The sequence below is a fragment of the Sciurus carolinensis genome, chromosome 6 (genome assembly GCF_902686445.1).
Source record: "Sciurus carolinensis chromosome 6, mSciCar1.2, whole genome shotgun sequence".
NCBI classification, from domain to species: domain Eukaryota; kingdom Metazoa; phylum Chordata; class Mammalia; order Rodentia; family Sciuridae; genus Sciurus; species Sciurus carolinensis.
This window is the reverse complement of record NC_062218.1, coordinates 107305430-107330030: the sequence shown is the minus strand read 5'-3', so window position 1 is coordinate 107330030 and position 24601 is coordinate 107305430. Positions and strand designations below refer to the sequence as shown.

The window sequence follows — 24601 nt, the reverse complement described above, 5'->3', positions numbered from 1 at the left end:
GGGTGTGCAACCCAGGGCTGGGCCTGGGTCTTCAGGTCATTGCCCTCTTGTAGCAAAGGACTTGGATGGCATGGGCTGTCCACAGGCTCTGGGACTGCTAGAGACCTGGCAGTTTTTCTTCCAAGCCCATCCTTTCAGAAGTAGCATCCCATTTCACCTTCTTTGTCTGGGCCATTCAGCCCCACCCTGTAGCAATCCCAGGGGGGTCTTCTTGCTGTCTCTTTGAGAGCCCAGGAAACCTTTTTTCCTTGAAGAAGAAAGAGCAAAGGAAACAAAAGCCTAACCAAAGAAAAAGTAAAACACACTTCTCTACTGAGCCGGTCCTCCAGTTCCTTCTGGGCACCGGGGAAGGCAGAAGACAGTGAGTGCCTCCAGAAACACCGTGGGCTACCAAGCCAACTGTGTCTTGGGATCCTGTTGGCTGCTTGAGTCACACCTGCTGGAGAAGGACTCTGGAGGTCTTCTTCCCAGCCAGGAGGTGGCTGGGGACTTCCCAGGAGCTGGGGAACCATACTGGACACTCTTCTCCCCAAGTTGGTTTGGGTAGTAGTGGATCTGGGTTCCTAGCTGCTGCTAGACCACCTGGGAGTTTTCCCACCCCCCTTTTCTTTTCTGATGGTACTGGGGATGGAACTCAGGGCACTGTGCATGCTAGGCAAACACTCTACCATTGAGCCACATGCCCAGCCCTTTTAAACTATGTTATCCTGGCCAGGTGTGGTAGTGCACACCTGTAATCTTAGCTGCTTGGGAGGCTGAGCCAGGAGGATTGCAAGTTCAAAGCCAGCCTCAGCAAATTCCTGAGTCCCTAAAGCAACTTAGAGAGACCCTGTCTGTAAATAAAATATATAAAAGGGCTAGGAATGTGGTTTAGTGATTAAGTGCCCCTGGTTCAATCTCCAGTCCTTCCCCCGCCCCAAAAAAAGAATATAATTTAACCTCTTTGAGCTTCTGTAAACGTGTGATGAAAGTTTGCATCTAAGGATCAAATGAGGTCACAGGATGGAAAGTGCATTTTGAAATGCAAAATCCTACCCAAATGTGTTAGATAATGGTCACTGGTGACATAAATAGAATGGCAAGTCCTTATCATTAGAAAGCCCATCTTTTCATGTTAGGCCACAAGAGGGCAGCCTCTCTCCTGTGCCCTGTCCTGCCCCCTCACCCTCTCCTCCCAGAGGGGCTTGTCCAGGCCTTCTGCTAAGTAAAAACCAGTGTAGACCCTTTGTGAAGAGCCTGGACCTGGGGACCTCTCACCAGACTTGTCACCGGGAGTACGAATTGCTTTCCTCCACAGGACAGAGGCACATGGTGTGGCATTTAGGGATGGTTTTGAGACCCTCAGTACTTCTCGGGTTGTGTTGGGCAGTGGTCTCAGCACTGGTTTCTGCAGGTGGAGTGCAGGATCTCTGTCTGCATGTGTATGCTGGAGAGTGTCTGCACAGTGTTAAGCACTGTCTATGCAGCTCTAGGCACATGTATGCACCCAGAAAATGCTTGCTGAGTGGTGACGGGCAGGAAGCTACATTAGGTGGCAATTTGTTGCTATTCCTGTCCACCCCTCTACTGTGAGACCCTTGCAGATCTCAGATCACAGTGTGCAGAAGTCAAGAAGCCCCAACTTAGCGGGCGATACATTCCCTAGGGTGTGGCATAAATTCTAGAAGAAACTGCAGCAAGGATAAGGGCCGCAAGCTTCCAGAAGGCCCAGGCTCTCCCTAGGTCCTGTGTCAGAATCAAAAACGATTGGGTGCATGAACTGAGCATGGTGGTCCGTGCCTGTAATCCCAGCAACTCCAGGGACTGGGGCAGGAGGATCACAAGTTCAAGGCCAGCCTCAGTCACTTAGTGAGGCCCTATGCAACTCAGCAAGACCCTGTCTCAAAATAAAAAAAAAATTAAAAATAATAAGGGCTGGGGATGTGACTTAGTGTTTAAGAGCCCCTGGGTTCAATCCTTGGTTAAAAAAAAAAAAAAAAAAAAAAAAAAAGAACAGAGCATGGTGGGAGGAGCACCTGCTGCCTGGGGCTTCTGCTCCTTGGTTCCTAAGAGGCCCAGCCCTTCTGAACCCCAGGCTTCCAGGGAGGAAGTTCAGACATCTGGTTTTTCCTTCAGCTTATTCTGGGGTACAAGGACAGATTTAGGTAGGTCCTTGGTATCTGGGAATCATCATGTAAGAATCTTTGTTCTCAAAATGTAGCAGTTTGGAGGACCATGTCGAGGAGGGGTCCCCATGCCAACAGTGTCCTTGCTGGCCCTGCCACCTATGGTACAGCTGAAGTCCAACTTCATTGTGCAACCTGGCTAATGGCTGGGGGCACTAGGAATCCAAAAGCTGTGTGAGGTGTGACCTGGCCTCAGATTCAGACTGTGTCTCCTATTTGACCAGCTGAGTCACACTTTTGAGACTGAAGGACAGGGTCTGCCATATGACCAGCCCACCAGTGCTCCATGGCCCTTGCTGAGCCCCAAGGGATGCTCTCCCTCCCCCAACCCTCCATGTCAGAGTGTTCCTAGACGTGGTGGCATCTTTCTGAGACATCTGATTGCCTGGATGTGGCCCCTGATTGCTATCTGTGCCACCTCTGGAAGTGTTTGGTGATGTGGAGGCACTGGAGGGGTTACCTTATCTGGGGTTGTTAGGAGGTTCTTTCCCTGCCTCCCCATCATGTTCCCAGGAAGAAACAGGACATGAGCCAAGAGTTCAGCACTTTATTACAGTCACATAGCACACGAGAGACCACTTGAGTTTCAGCAAAGGGGAAGCCTTCCCAGCAGCAGCCCCACCATCCAGGAGATGGAGGAGCACAATGTCATGGTTAAAAGCAGAAACACAGACTTGATTTGATGCCAGCTTCGCCCTGCCTTAGCTGTGTGGCCTCAGCTAAGTCTCTACCTCTCTCAGCCTTGGTGTTCTTGCCTATGAAGTAGATAGTAGAACTGACTTCAGTGGGCTGTCAAGAGAACTTAGACAATGCTGGTTCATGTGTTTAGCACAGTCCCTGGCGAGTTATGAATAGTTAACAAGTGGAAGCCATTATTGTAGTTATTCACAAATCTGATATTCCTATGATCAGGCAGCCCCAGTCTCTGTGTATGAGTCTTATTTCCTAAAGGTCTCCAACATGGCCTGTTAGGAACACAGCCTGGGACATTCATGGAAACTACCTGGTCCCTGGGAGTGTGGCCATCAGACTCCAAAATGAAGATTCTGGGGCATGTCAGTTATTTCTACCAAATCCATGAAAAAACACCAGGAAGAGTTTGGGGAAAGTTCTAGTTTTGTATCTGGACCACTTCAGGGTTTTTGGCATTTATTTCGTTAGCATTGCCTATACATAGTCAGGAAGACAAATTATTTTTTAGGTTTTACTTTTTGGCTAAGATAGTGACAGTGGCCACTGAACTTGAAATCCATGCTTTCTCTGCCTTTTGCTGTCTGGGTGACCTTAAACTGGTCACTTTACCTCTGAACCTCACTAACTCTACTAACCTTAGTAGAACTTTGAGGATGACACTAGGCATTGGAATGAAAAATGAACAGGAAATTATTGCTGCTTTGTGGGGAACAAAGCAGTGGATGAGGCTTAAGTGGGTCAGTGTCTTAATTGATTGGATCTGAGTGTGGTGGTGCAGCCTGTAATCCAAGCTACTCAGGAGGATGAGGCACTAGCTCTAGGCCAGCCTCTGCCGATTAGCAAAACTCTTGCAAATAAAATTTTAGAAAGAAAGGGCTGAGGATGTAGCCTCAGCGGTAGTGTAAAGTAGTTAGAGCGCCTAGCATGTGTGAGGCCCTTAGTTCAATCCCCAGTACTGAAAAAAGGTAAAGGAAGTGATTGGGATAGAAGGCATCTGTGTGTGTGTGTGTGTGTGTGTGTGTGTGTGCGCGTGTGTGTGTGTGTGTGTGTGTGTGTGTCTGTAATGGAAGACCAATATCTGAATCCTGCCTCTTGTAGCAAGGTTAGAGATTTTGTGTGGTAGGCTACAGGGCTCTGCAGTGAGTAGAAGCACCACAAGAGGGCGTCCTGAGTCTTTTTTTTTTTTTTTTTTTTTTTTTTTCTGATGAAAAATTTCCTTTTTTTCTGAGGCTGCTTTTCAAACCAAACTAAGCCTTATGGTTTGTAGTTTACCCAATTAATAAATTTTTAAAATAAATTTACATGCATGTATTAGTTTCTCAGTAACATGGATACGATACTGTTGTTCCTATCACAAAGCCTGCAGGGAAGGGGGTGAGAGTGGGGAGGGACACGAAGGAGCTAGTGCCTCCTGATGTCCTGGTTCAACCACTGCTCAGCTGTGTGACTTGGGACAAGCTTCTCCAGAGTGCGACAGTGCTGAAGTTCCCACATCCAGCCTCACAGGGATGTTACGAAATGGACACAGTGGAAAGAAAAGCAACTTAAAGGTCAAGAACGTGGTTCACAAGCCCTCTTACCTCCAGTGCATGACCTTCTCCTTGACCCTCATCCCATGGGGCACTGCTGGGGTGGGAAGGAGGCGAATCCAGCTGCTAAACCGTGACCTCAAGAACAGTATTTCCAGGAATCCCCATCTTAGCATCCAAGGGATTCCTGGGAAAACTGGACCGTGAGGACAAGGTGGGAGAGAGTAGCCTTCAGTACCAAGGCTGCCACATCCCTACGGACCAGCTGGAGTTACGTCTGCATTCAGCCACAGCTGCAGCGGCCGGCGTGGGGTGCCACGTCTCGCAGGATGCAGCTCATTGCTCTGGGAAGAGTAGTGACTGGAACTTCAAGTGCCCTGGAAAGTACCTTCCCTTTCATCAAAGCCCAGACTGATGATGTCCATCAGAACCATTTGGCAACCCAGATCCCAGCCTCAACCCCCTTCCTCCGCCTCTGTGATGTCCATGGGTCTCATGTATTGCTGAGGCTCCAGTCAGAGGGGTGAATCTAAACCAATTGGGCAGATTGGGTTCCCAGTCTCTGGTAATTTCCTCACTGATGACCTCCGGCAAATCACTTAACCCCTGATCCCTGGGTTTACTTCATTATAAAGTGGGTCTAGTTGGGAGATAAATGAGATCAGAGAGCAGGGGAAAGGAATCCATGGGATTAATGAAAGTGTTCTGGTCTGTTTTTGCTAAAGTGACCCAAGGCGATACAAGTGGGCTTCTCCTGCTCCCCTGTCCTGATTCCATAATTACACTGATGGGTAAGAAGGTGGATCTGGAGGCAGACAGATTAGGGTACAACCTCAGTTCAGCACAAGCTGTGTGCACTTGGGCAAGTCACTTAATGGAGCCTTAGTTTTTTCCTCTATAAAGTGGTCCAGTGACACTGTCCATCTCCCACGCTTTTTGGGGAGGTTAAATAAACTTGTGCCAGCCCAGTGGCTTTCCTCTGCTGCTCATTGTTTGTCCAAAGCCTCTGGGAGAGTGCACACATTTATGAGATGCCTGCATGGTTTAGGCAACAGCCCAGAGCCAAGATTAGGAGCTCAGAGAGTAAAGACCTTGACTCAAAGCCCAGGACTTCTGGTCTCCAGGGCTGAAAAGGTTTTTAGGAATTGTCTGATCTACACATGATGAATGGGTTTCAGCTCCAAATCATTAAGAGTGGCTCAGCTGAGCAGGATTCTGAAGCTGTATCCAAACACTTCAAGAATGGCTGCCTTGGCAAATTAGCAGTCTGCTGTGGGCTCAGAAAGAGGATGTGAGGCAGATTACTAGACACACTCTCCACTGAGTGACCCAGCACCTTGTGCGACAAACGGACATTTGGGTTCACTGAGGCAGGGCCTGCTTGGAATCATAAAGCCCACAGTGACACTGGTAGAATCTCCCCACCTCTGCAAGCTGCTGAGGGTCTGCAGTCTGTGAACGCCCGTTCTTCCTGGTACTTCACTTACCGCTTCCAGGCCGATGGCTGCAGAACAACTTCTCCCTTCCTGAGCTACAGTGCTTCATCTCAGACTCCCAACTGACCAGAGATGCAGCACTGCACCTCAGGCTGGGGGACAGGGCACTGCACTGCTCCGCTCGGTGGCCGGTGGTGGGCACGCCTCCCTGGACAGGAGAAGGGGCATTAGAGGGAACCTGAGCTCCACTCCGCTGGCCTTGTCCAGGGACTGCTGGAGCTACTCAGCAGCGTTTCCTGGCCATGGCTTGCCATTGGAGCCCGTTGGGACCAAACCTCAGCCTTCCTTTTCTTTTCCTTTTGGACTAGAGATTGAACCCAAGGGTGCTTTACCTCTGGGCTACATCCCCAGCCCCTTTCATTTTTTTGTCCTGAGACAGGGTCTCACTAAATTGCTGACCAGTCGCAAATTTGCCATCCTCCTGCTTCACCTCCCCAGTCACTGGGATTAGAATGCCACTGCATTTGGTCTTAAATGTTTTTTAATCACAAAGGTGTGTGACCATCACTACAATCTGTTTTAGAATATTTCATCATCCCCCAAGAGAGAAAGAAAGAAAGAAAGAAGAAAAAAGGAAAGAATTAGGGAAAGAAAGAAAGTCCTCTTCTTAGTCAACCCCAGCCCTAGGTAGACCATTTTCTCCTTCTGTACATCTTCCTGTTCTGGATGGTTTGATAATTGGAATCATCAAGCAGTCTGGTCTACCTTTCTGACCCTATGTCTCATCTTTATGTGTGACATTCCCCAAACAGCATCCTGATACTTGATATTTATTCATTAAACACTTGATCCTACCTCTCTCCCTTCCCATCCTCCTCCTTTTTTCCTACCCATCTTCCCAAAGTAACTTTTCAAAATGCAAACATGCTCATATTTTCCGTGGGCTTATACTCCTGAAGGGGCCCTCCATTGCCCGGTGCTGGACTGTGCCCCCTTGCTCTCCTGACTCTATCCTCTTGGCGTGCTCAGTTTCTTCTCAAATGACCTCTTCTGGATGCTGTCCTTGGCTTCTTAGAGCTCAGGACACCCTGCCCCACCTTCTTCCCCATCCTGGGACCACTCTTTCCCTTTACTCCTCTTGAGCTGTAGTTTTCACTTGTGACCACCTCTACCTGTGGACTGCAAGGCCCACCTGCAAGGGCAGGAGCCCTGGAAACTGTCCTCAGTCCCTAAGTCAGGGTCAGGCAGTGTGGATGCCACATGAACACTGGTTGAGTAATAAATCATATCCTCAGACTTGCTCTTTCTAGGGGAGGGGGTTATTTTTCTGGGCATCAGACCTGGTTAGATTTCCAGTTCCCTGAGGACAGTGCCCCATACCTTGTTAACTTAGGAGTCCCTAGATCTTGCTGAAGGCTTTCTACAGGATGGTGGGCTACAGGGAATGCCATGTGGTAACTGATTAAATGACCATTTAGATAATTCACGTTCTTCTCTGGGCCTGACTTGGGTGAGAACTTCCAGGTGAGCAAAGCTCTTCCCCAATTCCTCCTGCTCTGCCAAGCTCTCAGGCTCTGAAGAGGACCCTCTGCTTTGGCTGATGGCAAATGTGGTGGCCTTGGTGCCAGGTGACATATGTCCTCAGAGGTGTGTGAAAGCAGGAAGCAGCCTTTCCTTAGGGCTGGGAGAGAACAGAAAAAAAAAAAAAAAAAAAAAAAAGCCTCCATTAAAAACAAACAAACAAACAAACATGTTTCCTCTGCCTCCAGCAGAAATCTGACATCAGGTCTAATCTGAACTCTGGGAGGAGCAGGAGGGCATTGTCCTCTGGTCTATCGCTCAGAGCAGGCTACTTCTGATGGCCTGCTAATGGAACAGCCCTGCCTTCTTCTTATCTGGAATTTTCCTGCAGAAATTTCTTTCCAACTGCATTTGGCTGACTAGCCACTGGGACAGTGGCCTCATTTGGGGGTCAGGGACAGCCTGTCTGTTCCATACCCTGCAGCTCCTGTTTCCTGAGAGGGGAGGTGTTTAGCCTGACAAAGGGAGGTCTCAGCGAGAAGCAGACGGTCATCCTAAAAGAGTCGCTTCACTCCCAGGAGCCCAGCTGAGAAGGAATCCCTGCCTTCCCTGGGGTGACTGTTGCCAAAGCCCTCTCTTCTGTACCACCTTCCCCATCTGGGAGTTGGTGGCCTCAGCACTAACTCAGTTGTTCCCTGTCCATTTGCTTTCAGTCCTTCTGTGTATCAAGGGTAGAAATCTCGATTTAGTGCTGTCGGCCTCTGAAACCTTTCTGACTCCTGCTTATCACCCTCCTGGGCTTCAGGCCCAGGACCTTGCCAGCCAGTGTCAAGTTAAAGTGTAACAAAGTTGTTTCATTTTCATTGTATTTATTTTTAACTATAGACAGTGGTACAATGTTTCATTTAAGCATTTAACACTTAAGCAACTGTTTCTACTTAAGCATTCAAAGGGACTCAACTTACATTTTAAAACACCAGGATTGCATGCAGAAATAAAAAACGGAGCATGGGAATGACTGAGTTGGGGAAACATTCCCAATGCCATTTGAACTTCAGACAGCTGGTGAGGTCCACCTCCGATGGAGGACTAGGAAGGGGAGGTGACCATTCCAAGGTGGCAGAGCCTGAACTCCACCAGGGGAGGGGGGCTGTATCTACCACACCCCGTGGGCAGAGGATAGTGCATCAAAGACAGCATCTCCTGGGCTTAGATGCAGGAACCGGCAGAAGGAAGCCCCATACTTCTCTAGGAGGAACCGATGCCCAGACAGGGCTGAGATCCAGCCTTTGGCCACAGGAGGTCTTTGCCTCCATCTCCACTGGGCCCTTGGGTCTGTCCTTCCCCAGGCTAGAGGCTGCCTGGGCCTGTCCCTTTGTATCTAGGGCAATCATGTTGATGACTGTAATAAGAACAGTCACTGATCGAGTGCTTTAATTGTGCAAATCCTTGTGGACCACCGCAGGCTCCAAAGAAGGGAATTTTGCAAAGGCACAGAGTGAGGACCTGCATTGGGATTCCTAACTCAGAAGGACAACCCCAGGTCCCTCAAGCTAACCTGCACACCTGATGTCTCATCTCTTGACCAGTGTCCCAGTCTCATCACCACACCTGTTCACACAGCAGAGCAAGTGGCTCATCTATGTACAGAGGGAGATGGAACCAAATCTGACACAGTCCTTGCCCTAGTAGGACAAAGTCAGCTGAGAGAGAGAAAGGCGCTCTAAGTGGGTCAAGAAAAAGCCTGTGAAAGGATTGCCAAGGGCTTAGAGAACAAAGAGGCTTGGGTCCCCGGGTAGCCGGGCAGGCTTCCTGGAGGAGGAGGTGCTGCGGCTGTGCTGGGGGAGGGGCGGAGGTATAGCAGGATGCCCTTCCTCCTGGCTCTCTGGCCCCAGGAACATTTCCTTTGAGTCTGGGCTGGCAGGCAGTGCTTGTCCCATGCCCTGTCTCCTTTAAGTGAGGACATCACTGAGAAGGGGTTTTATGGCCTAAATTTCACTTACCCCATGAAAGGTTCCTTCACACTGGATCCCACTGGAGATGATGGAGGCCATTTGGGAGTCCTGGTTCTGTCGCCAGTTGGTAAGTTACTTCACACCAGACCCCTCTCCTCCCTGTTGTACTCTTTCCCCTTCTGTTAAAGAAGGTGACTGAGCCAGGAGGTGTCAGAATTTTACCTGGTGGCTTTCAGTGCTGGCTGCAGGTGACTTGGGGACTGCTCCCAGGAGAACACACTGCTACCCTCCCTTTCTCCATGTCTCCGGGAAACGTTGCTGGGTTGGGGGAACCTCGATCGGTAGGCTGTTGGGAGGCTCTGGGAAGGGCGGGTGAAGGGGAGGCTGGGAAGGAGAAAATAAACAGTGGCTGTCTGGGTTTTCTCACCGGCCTAGGCGACGAGGCTGCCCAGGGCTCCTTCCCTTATATGGCCTGGCTGCCCTGGGCTGGGAGCCTGCCCAGCACTCCCCACCTCCACCACCAGGCAAAGGGCTGGGGACACTGCTGGTCACCTGGAGCTGTGCTGCTGTGGAGGCCAGAGCAGGACCCAGAACTTGCTCCAGTAATCACCTGTGTAACTGTACCGTCCTGGCCTCTGGTGGGGAGGATTCATGTGGGGATAAGGGATAGCGGGAGAGGAACCTCCAGAGAGGAGGGGACCTACCTGGTCCTGACTTGACTCCCAATTCACAGTGTGATCTGGCTCAGCCCTTTCTTCTCTGGGCATCTGTTTCTCCTGTCAAATGAGAGTATGGAAAATGATAATAAATCCTGTCAGCCCTATGGGGTAGGAATGTTTGAATCCCTATTTTGCAAAAGGGAAAACAGACTTGGAGAGGCCAAATTATTTGACTACAGCTATCCAGCTGATGGGTGTGAGACAGCCTTCCAACTTGGGGCTGACTGATGTCAGGGTCTGGTTCTGAATGGGCTGAGACTCCTCTTGGTGGAAACATTCAGCCACTCAGAGGTGCTTTATGGAAAAGAGACTCCATGGGAGCCACTCCCCTGGAAGGCCCCAATGCCCAGTGAACAAGCTCAAAGGGGACAATTCCTTTAAGCATCAGGAACAGGAGCTATAGGTCATTCATTCATCTTCGTGTTCTTAGAACATCACATAGTGCTAGGCACAGACTCAGGCTCAGTAAGGGGTTCTGTGGGATCATCGAATGTAAAAGCCACGTGGACACCCTGTACCATGGGCATAAGCCCCTAACTCCAAGGCACATTCTCAGGATTAAACAAAATCATCCATGAAAGCCAGGTGCAGTGGCTCATGCCTATAGTCCTAGCTACTCAGGAGACTGAGACAGAATTGCAAGTTCAAAGTCAGCCTCAGCAACTCAGTGAGGCCCTAGAGCAACTTAGAGAGACCCTGTCTCTAAAAGATTTTTAAAAAGGCTGGGGATATGGCTCAGTGGTTAAGTGCCCTGGATTCAATCCCTGGTGCCAAAAACAAAACAAACAAAAAATCCACGAGAAAGCACTGAGGTGCCACATTTAAGATGGTCTTGTTGTGCTGGGCATGATGACACATGCCTGTCATCCCAGCAACTTGGGAGGCTGAGACAGGAGGACTGAAAGTTCAAGGTCAGCCTCAGAAACTCAGTGAGGCTCTAAGCAACTGAGTGAGACCCTGTCTTAAAATAAAAAATAAAGTGGGCCAGGAATATATAGCTCAGGGGCAAAGTGCCCTGGGTTCAATCCCCAGTACCCTGACCGCACCCTGCAAAAAAAAAAAAAAAAAAAAAAAAAAAAAAGGCCTCACAAGTACCTTCTAAAATTCCTGCAGTGTCTTCCCCAGAATGATCTCCTGAGCTGACCACGCATGAGACAGAGAGGTGAGAAGTACATGTGCTCCCAGCCTGAACTCTGGGTTCTAGTTGGAGCCTCAGGCTGGTCCCAAGTCCCAACCAGGCAGCACCAACTGTGGGAGAGGCTGGAAAGAGGGAGGGCAAGGGGTTGGGGGTGGGGGCTGCTGGGAACAGCTCGAAAATGTGCCTCACACAAGCACTAACTTCCTGTGTGCTCTTGAGGAGGCCTTGGAACCTCCCTCACCCCATCCATCATCCTGGCATCCTCTAGGACCCCTTCCCAGCCTTGGGGGTGGGGCTTGGGGCTGAGGACTGTCAGTGTGGCTGAGAGACCGCAGCTGGCAGCCCTGCAGGCCTGCTTAGTGTTGGAGCTGGACAGTGGGTGTTGGGTGGGGGTGGGGGAGGCGCCTGCAGCCCTTCTAATCCAATTTGTTTAGACCCAGTCTCTGTGACTCATTTGCTAGCGGGAGGACTGGGTGCCCACTGTGCTGGGGTGCACGTTTGCACACATGTATGGAGCGTGCAGGGGTGGCTGTGTTATGTAAGACAGGCCTGGGCTTCATCCCTCGTCTCACATGCCCAGGTGTCAGCTCCTTGCTGGAGCTCTGCCTTCTTCTCCCCCGCCCCTCCCCTCTCCTCCCACATAGGAAAGGAGCCAGATAGGGCTAAATCTTCTCCCCACTTTCCCATCCACATGGCGCCCAAAGTCCCCTCTGTAACTCCCTGTCTGTGCGACTCTGAGTGAGTTTCTTTACCTCCTGGGCCTCAGTCTCCCCTCCCAGTCTTACAAAGCTGGCATACGCCCGTTCTGCTGTGAGCATGGAGGTGTGTTCAGCAATTGGCAAGTGTGGGAAGAATGTGATCAGTAGTAGAGACGACTGCCACCCTGTCTCGGGCTTTACTGTGTGGCCCGCTTGGGATGCAGCTTGCCCCCAGGGCCCCTCTCAAAGCCAGATGACCTGGTTGGTTATTACTAGGCTCAGAGAGGCTCAGTGACTGTCCCACCTCTGGATTCTGACCCTGCTCCTTCCATTCCTTTCTCGGGAAGGTTACTATTGTTCCTGCGTCATTTGTTCCATTTGTCGACCTGTCTCGCTGGCTCTGCACTGTTGTTTTGTAGGGAGAGTAGGTGGGGTGATTTCTTGGCTCCTCGTTGATTCTCCCTTCTTTCCACCTTCAACCCAGACCTCAACAGCCCCAAATGACCCACAGTCACACTCATCTACTGGGACTTTCCTTGGATCAAGTTCTTCTCTTCAGTATTTATTTTATTTTATTTTTTTAATTTGATGCTGGGGATTGAGCCCATTGAGCTCAATCCACTGAGCCACATCCCCACCCCTTTTCCTTTTTATTTTGAGACATGGGTCTTACTGAGTTGCTGAGTCTGGCCTCAAACTTGCGATTCTCCTGCCTGAGTCTCCCCAGTCACTGGGATTATAGGCGTATGCCACTGTGCCTGGCTGCTCTTCAGTTTTCTGAGACCTGGTTTCTGGGTCCCTAGTGGCAGGATGGGGAGTTTTCCCAAGGGTCCAGTTTGCTTCAGTACTGCCTGCAGAGTTAGGTGGGGATGTGTGGAGGGGAAGTACTCACAATTTTGCTTCCAGGGCTGCCTACCCTCTCCCTCCTCTGGTCTCCAGGAGGCGCCCTCTCTGGGGTTTTTGCTTCTTTAATGCTAGGGTGGTAGGTGGCCTCCACCAGCCAGTGCCTGTGCCTGAAAGAAATAAAGACCCCACCTATCAGAAGGATGCTGACTACCTTATGGTCAGAGTCCTGCCTCAAGAGTCCCTGATCAGGCTGCCAGGCCCTGAGCGACTGAGGAAGGGTCCTTGGTTATCTCTAGCTCAGAAGTCTTGGCTTAGTCTTGTGGTAGTGCAAACCTGTAATCCCAGCCACTGGGGAGGCTGATGCAGGAGGATGGAGGCCAGCCTCAGAAACTTAGTGAGTCCCAGTCTCAAAATAAACTAAAATGGCTGGGTATGTGGCTCAGTGATAGCCTCTGGGTTAAATCTCCAATGCCACACACATGCAAAAGTCTTGGGCTCACTCCCCTAGAGAATTTTCAGGCCCTGAGGGCTCTACTATCCCTGCTTTGTTGCCTAGCTTTGATTTTCTTTTCTTTTTTTTTAAACTTTATAATTTTTTGCAGTGCTAGGGACTGAACCCAGAGCTTTGCACATACAAGGCAAGCACGCTACCACTAAGCCACATGCCCAGCCCTGCCACCTAGCTTTGAAAGAGGGTCTTCAGAGAAACTCTAAGGTTCATGATCAGAAGGAGTCACCTTCCCTTCCAGCACAATCAGGCCCCATCAGCAAAAGTACTGGTCTGGAAGGAAATTTCCTAGAGGCACTTCTGACCAGCGGCCACACTTCCAGCCTCACACATAGGAAAGGAGCCAGATAGGAGTTGATAGAAATCTGGGGCTAAGCGAGACCTGTGACCGTCTCCAGCAGTACAAGGCTTGCAGCCTGGGAGATGCTCCCCCGCTTGAGTCAGAACGCTCACAGTCCCTGCCTGGGGTGAGTTCAAAGAGGTGGTGTGGTTTGCTCAGGGTCATCTGCCAACCAGTATCAGAGGCAGACGTGGATCCAGGCTCTGCATGCTCTATTCAGCTGTCCCTTGAGCGTGGGCAGGAGCCAGCTGGATGACCACCAAACAAAGCTCACATCGTCATGGTCATTGCAAAAGCCCAGTGGCCTCTCCTGGCCTTGCTTGTTTCCAAGAAACATGAGGGGCTGGGAATGGGCCACATCTGTGGGCCAGATGGCACTGCCGTGGGGAGAGAGCTGAGGCCAGGGCTCTGCGTGAGCCCGTGAGGCATGCTCATGAACCTGGTTGTTTCCAGAGAGACTTCCTTGCCACAGCCCCCTCACACAGGCACGTGTCCTACAGCCTTTGCTCGCCTTGGGCTCTGGGACCCAGGTTTCCGCCATATGTTTGGAAAAAATGAAGACACTGGCCCTGCCTTTGGGTCTCACCTCTGGCACTTATTAGCTGTGTGACGGTTGTCTTCACTTCTCTGACCCTTGACTTCTGACCTCTCCACCTTATTTGTGAAGGTCAAGTGAGACAGATGTCAAGTGCAAGCACAGATCCACGCAATAGTAAGCCCCGAGTATGTGGCCACAGCTCCCATTGTTAGCATGGGCAGCCAGGATGAGGGTGAATGTCCAAGCCGGCATCCAGGGCAGATGTGGAAGCTGGCTGTGGGAGCCCGGGAGTCCTCCTCCTGTCCCCTCCGTGCATGGCTTCCTTGGGCCTCTATTCCCAGGACACCTCCGCCCCTTGTCACCCCCACCGAGTTCACCAGCCTCACACGCTCCCCACTTCCTCCCCAGGGAAGGGAGCTCCCGGACTTTTCAGCAAGCCCTGGGAACGGGGTCTGAGCTGGAACAAATGAAGCAGGGAAAAGAGGGAAGAAAAGGGGCGCCAGGCTTGCCCAGAACCCCAGGGCCTGCCTCCATTAATGCAGCCACATGGAGGGTCCTACAGCCCAGGCCTCCTATGGGTCCTGTCACCCTGGCCTTCCAATGAGGGCAAAACTGGGGAGGAGTGGGAGGATAGGAGTTCTTGCCCATCTGTCTTCCTGTGTGTCAGGCACTTTGGGATCTGCTGCAATTCTAAGAGCAGCTAACAGCATCCGGGCTTTTGTGGTACCTCCCTCTTGTCAAAGTATGCACAGCTGATCCTCGTGATCATTTATGACTTAGTTATCACTCTTAATCACCATTTTACAGATGAGGCTCTCAGAGGTTACAGCACTTGCTCAAGGTGACAAGTTAATGTCAGTGTCAGGTAGCCCAAAATGCGATTTCATGGCTCTCCAGGAGACCTGGATTATTCATGTCACCGTTCTTAGAGGGATAACATGGGTCAGGATCTGGTGGCATTTTCCAAGTGTGTGTTGGTCTTTGGGGTGGGGGTTGTGAACAGAGAAACCACTTTGTCTAAGTGGAAGCCATCTGGCCCCTGGTGAAGATCACATGTCACTGAAAGTAAGGGGGCTTCTTACATGGGTTGTTCCTCTGCCTCTTTCCCCAGTATCTTTTTCTTGCATGTTATCCATCTGTAAAAAAACAAGAAACAAAAACTACTACTAAACTAAAGGAGTTGGTTCTGCCTTTTGTCCTGACTCTTTGTGAAGAACAGGGGACTCTGGGAGTTCAGGATTATGTGATGCTTTGGGGATAAAATATCAGTTTCTTTTGGAACAAGTTGCATGAGAAGAGCAGTAGGTTAGGCATCAGGCATCCTGTACATATGTATGCTCTGTGATCCTGGACAAGGGTCTTACCCTTTCTGGGCCTTGGGAGCCACTTGCATGTGATGTGGTAGGGAGAGGACTGTACCTCACAGTATACAGGGCCCTCCCAAGTAGACTCCCACCCTCATGCCACTCGCTGTTGCTCAGTCCAAAGCAGGTCTCAATTACCTGGACCAGGGGGATTTTCAGCAGCAGGACTTGAAGTCTTGGAGCATCTGTACTAGAAGCATCTTTGTCTCACATTCATTATTTGGATAAGGAAACTGGGGCACGAAGAGGAGAAGCAATGAGCTCAAAGTGATGCATGCCACCAGAGGCCCAACTGGTACCCCAGCAAAGGTCCTGCCTCCCTGAAGGGACATGACTTATCAGATAATAATACAGGGGCCCCTGGAGGAAGGTGGGAGAGAAGAAGGCCTTAAGTTCCTGTGGCCTTGAAGATGGAATAATCGTGACTTCCTCCTCCAAATAACTTTTGGCCCTTCCTAGAACCAGATGGCGGATGTTTGGAATTGATGTTGTAAATAGTTTTTCAGAAGGGGGTGGGGCGCAGATGTGTTACTTTCTTCAACCACCACAAAGATCTGAGGGAGGGAGCCGGGGGAGGGAACCTGGGTATGAAAAGATTTGGGGGAAAGGGAGAAGGGAGGAGGAAGGAAGAGAAAAGAGATGTGAGGTGGGGGGAGGGAAAACCCAGGGAAGAGACACTGATGGAGATTGAAAGCAGGAAGGCGAGAGGAAGAAGCACAGAAGAGAGAGGATGGGAGGAGGAGGAGGAAGAGAGATGGGAAGGGGGCTCCAGGGTGCAGGCGCAGACAAGCTCCATCCTGACTTCAGGAGCAAACCCCTGGGTTTTCTAAAAATAGCTCAGCCTTTCCCCCAGCAGGGCTGGCGGCAGGGACGAGAGAGGCACGCTTGCCCTTTTATGGTAAGAAAAATCCAGATCCTTAGAGAGAGGCTGAGCTGGAGCCTCTAATTCTGGATGACGCCCAGCAGTGGGGTCTGGGGTGGGACGGGACCTCATGGGGCATGACTGGGTGGGATTTCCTGGTCTAGGTTCCATATAACCCCTGAAAAAAGGACTGAGGTAGGGGCAGCAGGGGCCACCCAGGAAAGCCCTGGGTTCTGGTGGATCCTGACTGCTGGGGTACAAGGCTCCTAGGGATGTGCTCCACCCTGCCTCCCTGCTTTATGGAAGAGAAAACTGAATCTCAGGGGAAGGATTGTAGGCTCTTGCCTGAGTTTGAGCTATCCAGGTGAACGGATGCCTGGGTCCACAGGAGGATGACTTTTGTGCCTGTTACTCTGGAGGGCAGCATGGTCAGTGGAAAGAGCACTGATGTGAGAATCAGGCGACCCACGGTCTCCTTCCAGTTTGCCCATTGCTTGCTGTATGACCCGAGCAGTTTGCTGACCTTCTCTGGTCTCAGTGTCCTTCATTGGAACGATCTTTAGGGCCTTCCCAGTTTTTTCTCTCTCAGGGAAATTCATGGCTGGAAGTTAAACTCGAGCATAGAAGAATTCATTGGCTGCTGTTTTCTTCCTGTACCTGATCCACTTCCTGCTCCAAGTGAAGTCTAAGATGAAACAGAAACAGGGAGGAGGCCCCAGAGGAGACTGAGGCAGATCATGGATGGAACCCCTGACTTCTCCAACTGGTTGGGTCCAGCCTGTCACTGGATACACTGAGGCCCAGGGGACCTTATGTTCAAGTTCATGCTAGAGGTCATATGGAGAATTGGGGCAGAGCCCTCTCAGCCGTGGGCTCTTTTTTCTGCAGAAGTCTCCCACCTATAACTGCCAACAGCTTGGGGACCATCTATGGCCACACGAAGAGACTCTGTGGGCAGAGAAGCAAGAAGCCAAGATAGGCTTTCATCTTCCCACTACCTTTGAAGACAGTGACATCCTTGCTTGGTTCTTGCCTCTCCTCTGTCCCCCCTGGGGTGTGAGGAACAGTACCATAGTCTCCATTTTTGGCTAGAAGGCAAAGACACCACAAATATGCTCAGGGGGGCTGATCTTGGGCAAGTCTTTCTCTGTCATCGAGTCTCAGTTTCTGCATCTATGACACAGGGACAGAGACTCCGATGTACTTTGAGGTCCTTCGTCCTCCAAAAGGACAAAGAAGCTATGAGTTTAGGATTGAACACCAGGAATATTTATTAAGTATCCACCATGCCAGCTCCCCAGGGTGAATGAGATGGAGATAGTGTGTTTTAGCTTTATAATCAGTGTGAGGTGGGGACTCATTGCCCAAGGTCTCTGGCATCTCCAATCCTGAAACCCTTCTGTCTTTATTGTAGGAGCCCCTGAGATCAGGTAGGTCTGGTCATAATGATCCAGGGATGCCTACTGGTCTGGTAAATGTTCACGTGCAATTCCCCAGGACCTTCAGGAGGCCTGGCTTACTCCTGACTCTCTAACATGATTGTCCCCTTCTCCAGGTCCTGGAAGGTGGGAGGATGCCCCCAATTTGCTCTGTACATCCCTTCATAGCCTCCATCTCTCCGCACTCTCTTCTGTGACTCAGCCCAGCATGGTTGCTTGATTTCCTTTTCCAGCCTCCTGTGACATCCCCACCCACCACTGGGAGAAAGGATGGAACAGAAGAGGAAAAGGGAAAAAAAAAAGCATCTTGATTCTAAATCAGAAGTTTTCCTGTGACCCTCCTGGAATTTCCATGTGGACTCTAGGGAGCGTGTGAACACGACTCCCAGGGACCCTGGCCCCCTCCGTCTCATTCCTGCAGGGTGGAAGGCCATCAGCTGAATGTTCCCCAGGGACCTCTGTCTCACAACCAGGCTCCAGGTCTCTCTGGCCAGGCCTGGGCTCCCCTGGGAAGGGCAGAAGGCAGCAGTGGGATGAAAGGAAATGGGAGGCAGCGTTCCTGAGAGGCCCTTTCGCAAAGTCAGGGCAGAACTGATGTCATGTCTGGCTGGAATCTGACGAGCAGGCTGCTCTGGGGAGGCGGGAGACTCAGCTCTGTGATTATCCCATAGCAGCTAGAGTTGGCTCATGAAGTTCCAGGCTGCTGGTGGGAAAGGCCAGAAGCCTCTGATACCTAACTTCTCTCTATGTCACTCCTGCTAATCTTGCATACTTCTGGTGTTGGCGAGCTCACCATTTCCAAATCCCTCTACCTTATCCCTCTTTGGACAGACTATTGGAGACTCCTTCCTAGTATCTTGTTGCTATCTGTTCCTGTGGGGCTTGATACTCTATCTTCTGGAGCTGCAAAGAAGGTTCTGCTCCTCAGAAGGCTCAGGAGAGGTCTGCAGGTGGTGAATGCAGCTCTTGGGTTTCCTGTCCCTCCTAATCTCACCATGAGGTCTCTTTTCCCAATGTGTGACACTGGAGAATTGCCCAACGCCCACATTCCCAAGTCTCTTCCCTGCACTGGGGTTCTTGGTTTGACAGTGTTTTGCGGAAGGAGACAAACAGGTTAAAGGAAGGGACTAACAGACACCAAAGAGGGCTTTCTCAACCTCTGTGGCTGTGATTTTGATTGTCAAAGCCACTTCACAGCTCAGGCCTTCCCCACTTTGCCAGACCCCTCCCTCACTGAGTTCTTTTAGATCAATCCTCAGCTCCAGCCAGATGGGCTTCTGTCTTCTGAAGATGCCCACATCTGTACCCCTGTAAGTGGGGCTCTCCTTCCTTCTGTCTGTCTGTCCAGAGCACACCCTTGCTACCCACCTGAACTGTCTCCCTTCCATTACAAACACTGGGCATCTTGACCTGAGGGGTTTAGTGGGTCGGGGTGCTGGCTTCAGGGCCCTGGCTAGGTATTAGCACACTGGGTCACAGGCCTGAGGCCTAGAGGCTCTGAGAAGGCTGACCAGAGGTCCCTAAGCCTAGCAGTGCAGCCAGGGTGGTGTTATAGCCTCTATAGATGCCATCCAAGGCCAGCAGCTTCATTCTGGACACACTCCCATCCCCATTTCCCTGGAGGAAGAGGCTAAGGAGAGGATGGGCAGAATCTAGTGGCAATGGAGCCGTGTCTGGTTTTGGTTTTGTTTAGACCAGGGATTGAACCAGGGGTACTTTACTGCTGAGCTACATCCCCAGCCCTTTTTATTTTGAGACAGGGTTTCCTTGAGTTGTTGAGGTCCTCACTAGATTGCTGATGCTGGCCTCAACCTTGCCATCCATCCTCCTGCCTCAGCCTTCTGAGTGCCTGGCATTAGAGGGGCATTGTCACTATGCCCAGCTGAAGCAGTGTCTGTTAAGCCTGTGGGTCCTCTACAATTCAAGTGCAGTGTGGGTCTGAGGAGGGGTCTTTAAGGAGAAGCCTTGGCTCATGGCTGATGAGGACTTTTAGGGAGGTGCCGGGGTCTAGCCTGCTGCCCCTTCAAGTCTTCAATAACCTGGAGGAGGGACAGACCAAGCTGATGAGTGCTAACTGTGCCAGTCACTCTAAGGGCTGCCCGAGTTTCATCTCGCTTAATCCAGACCATTCAGTAAGCTAGTGAGGCAGGTCCTCTTACCATCTCTATTTTATAGATGCGTCAACTGAAGCACAGAGAGCCCAGGTTGCCCAAGGTACCACAGCTGCTCTGAGACAGAGGCAGAATGGAACCCAGGCAGCCTGTCTCCCATCTGGCATCTCCTGCATCTTAGCCCCACTCCAGAGCTTGCTGCCTCCCCTCTACCTTCTTCACTCGTCTGGTGAACACAACATCTGCCCCACTCATGACAGCCCTGGCTCCGGAACCAACCTCTGTCTCCTTAGCTAAACCAAAAGGGGCTGAATAAGCTGGGCTCTGGGGGCCAGGAGAGTGGGGGATCCATGCTGTGCATTAAGGCATGTTTTGAATTGGAGAAAAGGTTTCAGTGGTGAAGTATTGCCGCCAAGAAGCCTCTTTTGTAAGCAGGGAGGAGACGGGCCTTGGTGCTCTTGCAACGTGCGGTGAGAACTGGAGCCCCGTGCGGCCTGTCTAGACAGGCTGTTAGCAGGCGGCAGCCACTGTGGGCTCTTTCCCCCAGATTCCTGCAGCTCAGTCCCCTGGGTACCTCTAATTGGACTGTAGCAAATGCATTCTGGCGGGCTGGGGAAGGGCCACATGGGAAGTGCCCACTCCCACTCTGGGGCCTGTGATTCCCAGAGCTCTGCAGCTTGCTTGGCATATGAAGAGCAAATTTCTAGATAGGCACACAGACACACACAGCTTCCTGCAGAACACACGCAGTTTTATTTCCATTCCTTCTTTCCCTTTTTTTTTTGGTGGTGCTGGGGATGGGACCTTGAGCCTCTTGCATGCTAGGCAAGTGCTCTACCCCTGAGCTACATCCAGCCCCATCCCTCTCATTGTTTACTAGATAAGCTGGATGCATACGATGTGAAGTGTGCAACATATATACTTCAAGAAACCTGGTGATTTCACAAGTGATCATTTTCACCTGAGACTGCGGCCTGCTGGTAGGAGTGGAGCTGGGTTTGGCTGGCCACTATCGAAAGGACCCTGGTGCTTTCTTATAAAGCTGGAAGGTGCATATGCAGGACCCAGCAAGCCCCTCTAGGTAGAAACCAGACAACTCCAGCCTCTGCCTGCCAGCAGACAAGCACAAAAGTGGACATAACAACAACTGGAAATAGCCTTTATTGTGGCTCTTTGAATCATCCCAAGGTCCTGAGCCCCAGGGACTGTTTAATTGCAAAATTGCAGAAGAAGGCAGGGCCCCAGCACCGCTCAGCAGTGAGAACTTCAGAGACCATCCAGGGAGCCCCAGAGGCTCACCCAGGGAGTTTGACACAACCACGCAGGTCAGTGGTGGTCGGGGCCTGAACTTCCTATTCTGTAGGGCTATATGTTTGCTTTTCCCCAGAAAGGGCTGATTCAACTCCTTTCTCTCCAGGGGAAGCAGTGTGGCTGGCTGAAGGGAGAACAGTGGCCTTGGAGCTAGGAAACTTGGGTCAAGCCCTGGGGCAGCCTCCTCACCTCAGTGTCCTCAAGACAGAAATCCTCCTCTCAGTTCATAGAGGGACTAAGAGCTTGTGGTTGGGCCTGCACAGGCTGGGGTCAGATTCCCCTGAACCACTTTCTAGCTGCATGGCCTCAGATGAGCTGCAGTGTTTTCCTTTCCTATAAACTGGGGAGGATGGGATCATGCTGCTTCCTGCCTCTCAGTACGCCTGGGAGAACTAAATGATAATTCAAGTGATTCAGCCCAGGACATGGATCCTGGGAAGTCCTCCATACATATTCTGTCTGCTGCTGCAAGGGAGATTGGAGGTTTCTCTTGAACTATGGGGTGGCCAAAGGTCAGGGCAGGAGGTTGGAGGCTCCTGCGGCAACCAGCACACACACAGTGTCCAAGCTTCACCATTCATTAAGCCACTTAATCTCTGTGCCTCTGGTATCTCATCTGTGCAATAGGGACACTTGCTTCTAGCTCATAGGGTCTTTTGAGGATTGACTGAATTCATTCATATAAAGGCGTTAGGTAGTTACTAGACCTTGTAAGCACTTCACAAATGAAAGCAATGTAACTGTCCTTATTTGTACCAACTTAAGGAGCCCATTGTGGGCAGAAATGCAGGTTCTGTTCCAGCTCAGCCATCAGCTCACAACATAGCCTAGAGCTAAGTGTTCCCTTTGCGGCTTCATAGCTCTGTGAGGGTCCCAGGCTACTTACAGCCCAGCACTCCTAAAACTTCCCCAAGCCTAGGAATGCCCTGAGAGCTTGCACTAAAGATCCCAAGGCCACCTGACATACATCAGTAGACAAGTGTGCAGTGGCTCAGACCCCTGCACCTGGGAGACACCTGGCCCTCACATTGCCTTCTACATGCAGGAAAGGAGGTCCCATCAGCCCTTAAGGCCCTCCAGCTGGCCCTTTGCCCCTCACCTCTGATTTTCAGATCCATCTTGCCTCCTCCCTGAGCCTGTCCTCTCTTGAGCAGCTCTGAATACTCCCTGCCTGGCTCTTATCCCTCTTCTCTCTAAACATAGCTAAGGTTACCTTGCCCTACAAAGGTACAGGGTCTAACTGTACTATCACACCAGCCCCTGCTCTTTAGGGGCATAAGCCCTTCACTGCTGCTAACAGCCATGCAAGGTCAGAACCAGGATTGCACCCATTTCACAGAGGAAGAAGGTATGGCTCAGAGATGGCAAGCGACTTGCCCAGGGTCACTCTTCTGATAAATAAACAAGTCAGAATCGGGCCCATTCAACTGGATTCCAGAGCCTCCTTCAGGATCTTGGGCCTTATATAATCAGAAGTAAGAAGGCAAGGATGCTGAACAGCTTAGCACAGGAGGCCTGTGCTGCATTTGGGGCTGGATGTGGCCAGTGTGTGTTCTGAGGAGCCTGCCTGGATGTTGTCTGTGTGACCCTGAGTCCCAGTCCTTAGCCTCGGCCTCTGCTCAGCCCAGTCTCCCACAGAGCCCGTCACAGGTCTCCTGCCTTCCTCCAAGAGTCCTGGCCCCTCTACCTTATCCCCGAGACCCTCCACAGTTTTCCCCACATCCTTCCCTGAGGTCCTGCACTCCTGTGTCACTGCCCGTTGGCCCTGGGAAAGCTCATCCTGAGGTCTCAGCCAGACACTTCCCGGCCACTTTCCATCTTTTCAGGCTCAGCCTCCAAAAGCTCCCACAGGTTTTGGGCATCTTCTTGGGCTCTGAGACTATGGTCAAAGGTCAGACTTAGCTCAGGGACCTCTTAGAGAACTTTCCAACACCAGCTCCCCTTAGGTTCCAATATCTCTGAAGTTACATCCTGTAGAGAGGCCATTTTGCCCAGATGGCGAAACTGTGGCCCAGACACCGAAGGGGGCCTGCCCAGAGCCACACAGCCAGGCACTGAGAGGGAGCTAGGGCTGGAGCGCAGGCTCGCTCGACTCCACCACCAGTGTCTTAGCCCACTGCTCCTCGTAGAGCCGGTAGCTGGTCCTTCAGGACTCTCCGCCTCCCCGCCAGGGCCTGAGCTTACATGGCTTCTTCCCCAGCTTTGTTTCTTCAGACTATTATCTGAAGACAGTTTTCCTTACCAGGAGCCCCCGGCTCTTGGAACCGTGAAGTCAAAACCTCATACAACAAAGAGCACTGTCTACGAAGAAGCCAGGAGATTGACCCAGACTCAGGCTTGAGGTGAAGCTCGGGACAGCAGGGCAGTAACTCTGTCCACTCCACCGGCTCCTCCTTTCCCATTTAACTGCAGCCACGGGGAGTCCCAGGAGCAAAGGGCCACAGATTAGAGCTGGGTAGGGCTGGGCGGACTCTTAGAGATCATCGAGTCCAGCCCCTGTGCAGACAGGTAAACTGAGGCTCAGAGAGGCAGGAGCACAGGGGTTAGCAAAGAGCAAGCAGGGGCGCCCCAGATACAGCCTCCTCCTGGGGGCCCATGCACGGCCCCCTCCTCTGCGATCCTTACCTGTCCCGCAGTCTGGTCCAGGTGTGGCTCCTCAGGGCCTAGAGATGGGGTCAGCCTGTTTGGGGCATGGTGGGGGGTGTCACTGCTTCTCAACTAACTTGACCCGGCCTCTGGCACCCCTTACTACCACAGGGGCATTTTTAAGCGACTGGCACTGGGTCCCCCTCCCCTTAGCCCCTTGCCCATGGTTCCCTGGCCAAGAAGGCCGATCTGCCTTTTACCTTATATGAGCTGAAGAGGCGAGCCTGGTGTTGGGGCAAGGCGGGTCCTGAGTCCTCCCAGGGCTCCCATTGGCCCAGCCTCCAGTCACATGACTGCCTCGCCTTGACCTGCCCCTGGTGCTGAATGTTGCTTTTACCCCCTAAGGAAGGAGTGGTTGACAATTTTCATATTTCTTCTAAATTTGGAGATTTCAGACAATGCTGGGAGGCTTGGCTCCAGCCGCTGGAGACCCATGTGGAAGTCATTAAGCTTGAGAAGGGGGCAGGGAAAGAGGGAGGTAGGGAGACAAGGAGGAGGAAGGGGGTGGGGACGAAGTTCTGAGGGCTGCCAGTTGTCAGCCTGGGAACATGAGCAAATTCCCTGGGAGAAAGCTATGTGTGAGAATTTCCTTCCTCTCCCTGGCCCCTGTGCCCAGAACTGCAGTGGGAGTTCTGAGGTTTTCTGGGAATCCCCAGTGAGGAAGACACCAGGCCTGGCTCCTGGGGGCAAGGGGTGACAGGAATGGTGGGGCATGGGGGACCACAGGGAAGTGAATCTCTTCTCCTGAATTTTAGGAGATTACTCTTATCATCATGTGAAGG

The 24601-nt window shown here is 51.5% G+C and overlaps 1 protein-coding gene and 1 long non-coding RNA gene across 11 annotated transcripts in view; one reads left to right on the top strand and one right to left on the bottom strand.

Annotated features, from left to right (window-relative positions):
- Positions 1-4001: 4001 nt before the first annotated feature.
- LOC124986831 (uncharacterized) lies at positions 4002-23979 on the bottom strand. 5 transcript variants are annotated; one of them, XR_007109097.1, is made up of 8 exons: positions 23799-23979; positions 16836-16997; positions 15589-15683; positions 15169-15222; positions 12747-12867; positions 10004-10075; positions 9348-9683; positions 4002-7504 (listed from the first exon to the last, which is right to left on the bottom strand). It is a non-coding gene; the product is annotated as an uncharacterized LOC124986831 (long non-coding RNA). The 5 variants fall into 5 exon arrangements; XR_007109098.1 differs by lacking the exon at positions 15589-15683; XR_007109099.1 differs by lacking the exons at positions 15169-15222; positions 15589-15683.
- Il17b (interleukin 17B) overlaps positions 9218-24601 on the top strand; it is a 42868-nt gene continuing 27484 nt past the window's right edge. For 3 of the 6 annotated variants that reach the window (XM_047555623.1, XM_047555621.1, XM_047555619.1), the window contains exon 1: positions 9218-9426. The gene's annotated coding sequence lies outside the window, so the exon portion shown is untranslated. Of the gene's footprint in view, positions 9427-11153; positions 11181-21070; positions 21188-24601 lie in introns of those variants that run through there. The other 3 variants (XM_047555622.1, XM_047555626.1, XM_047555620.1) reach the window with 3 other exon arrangements.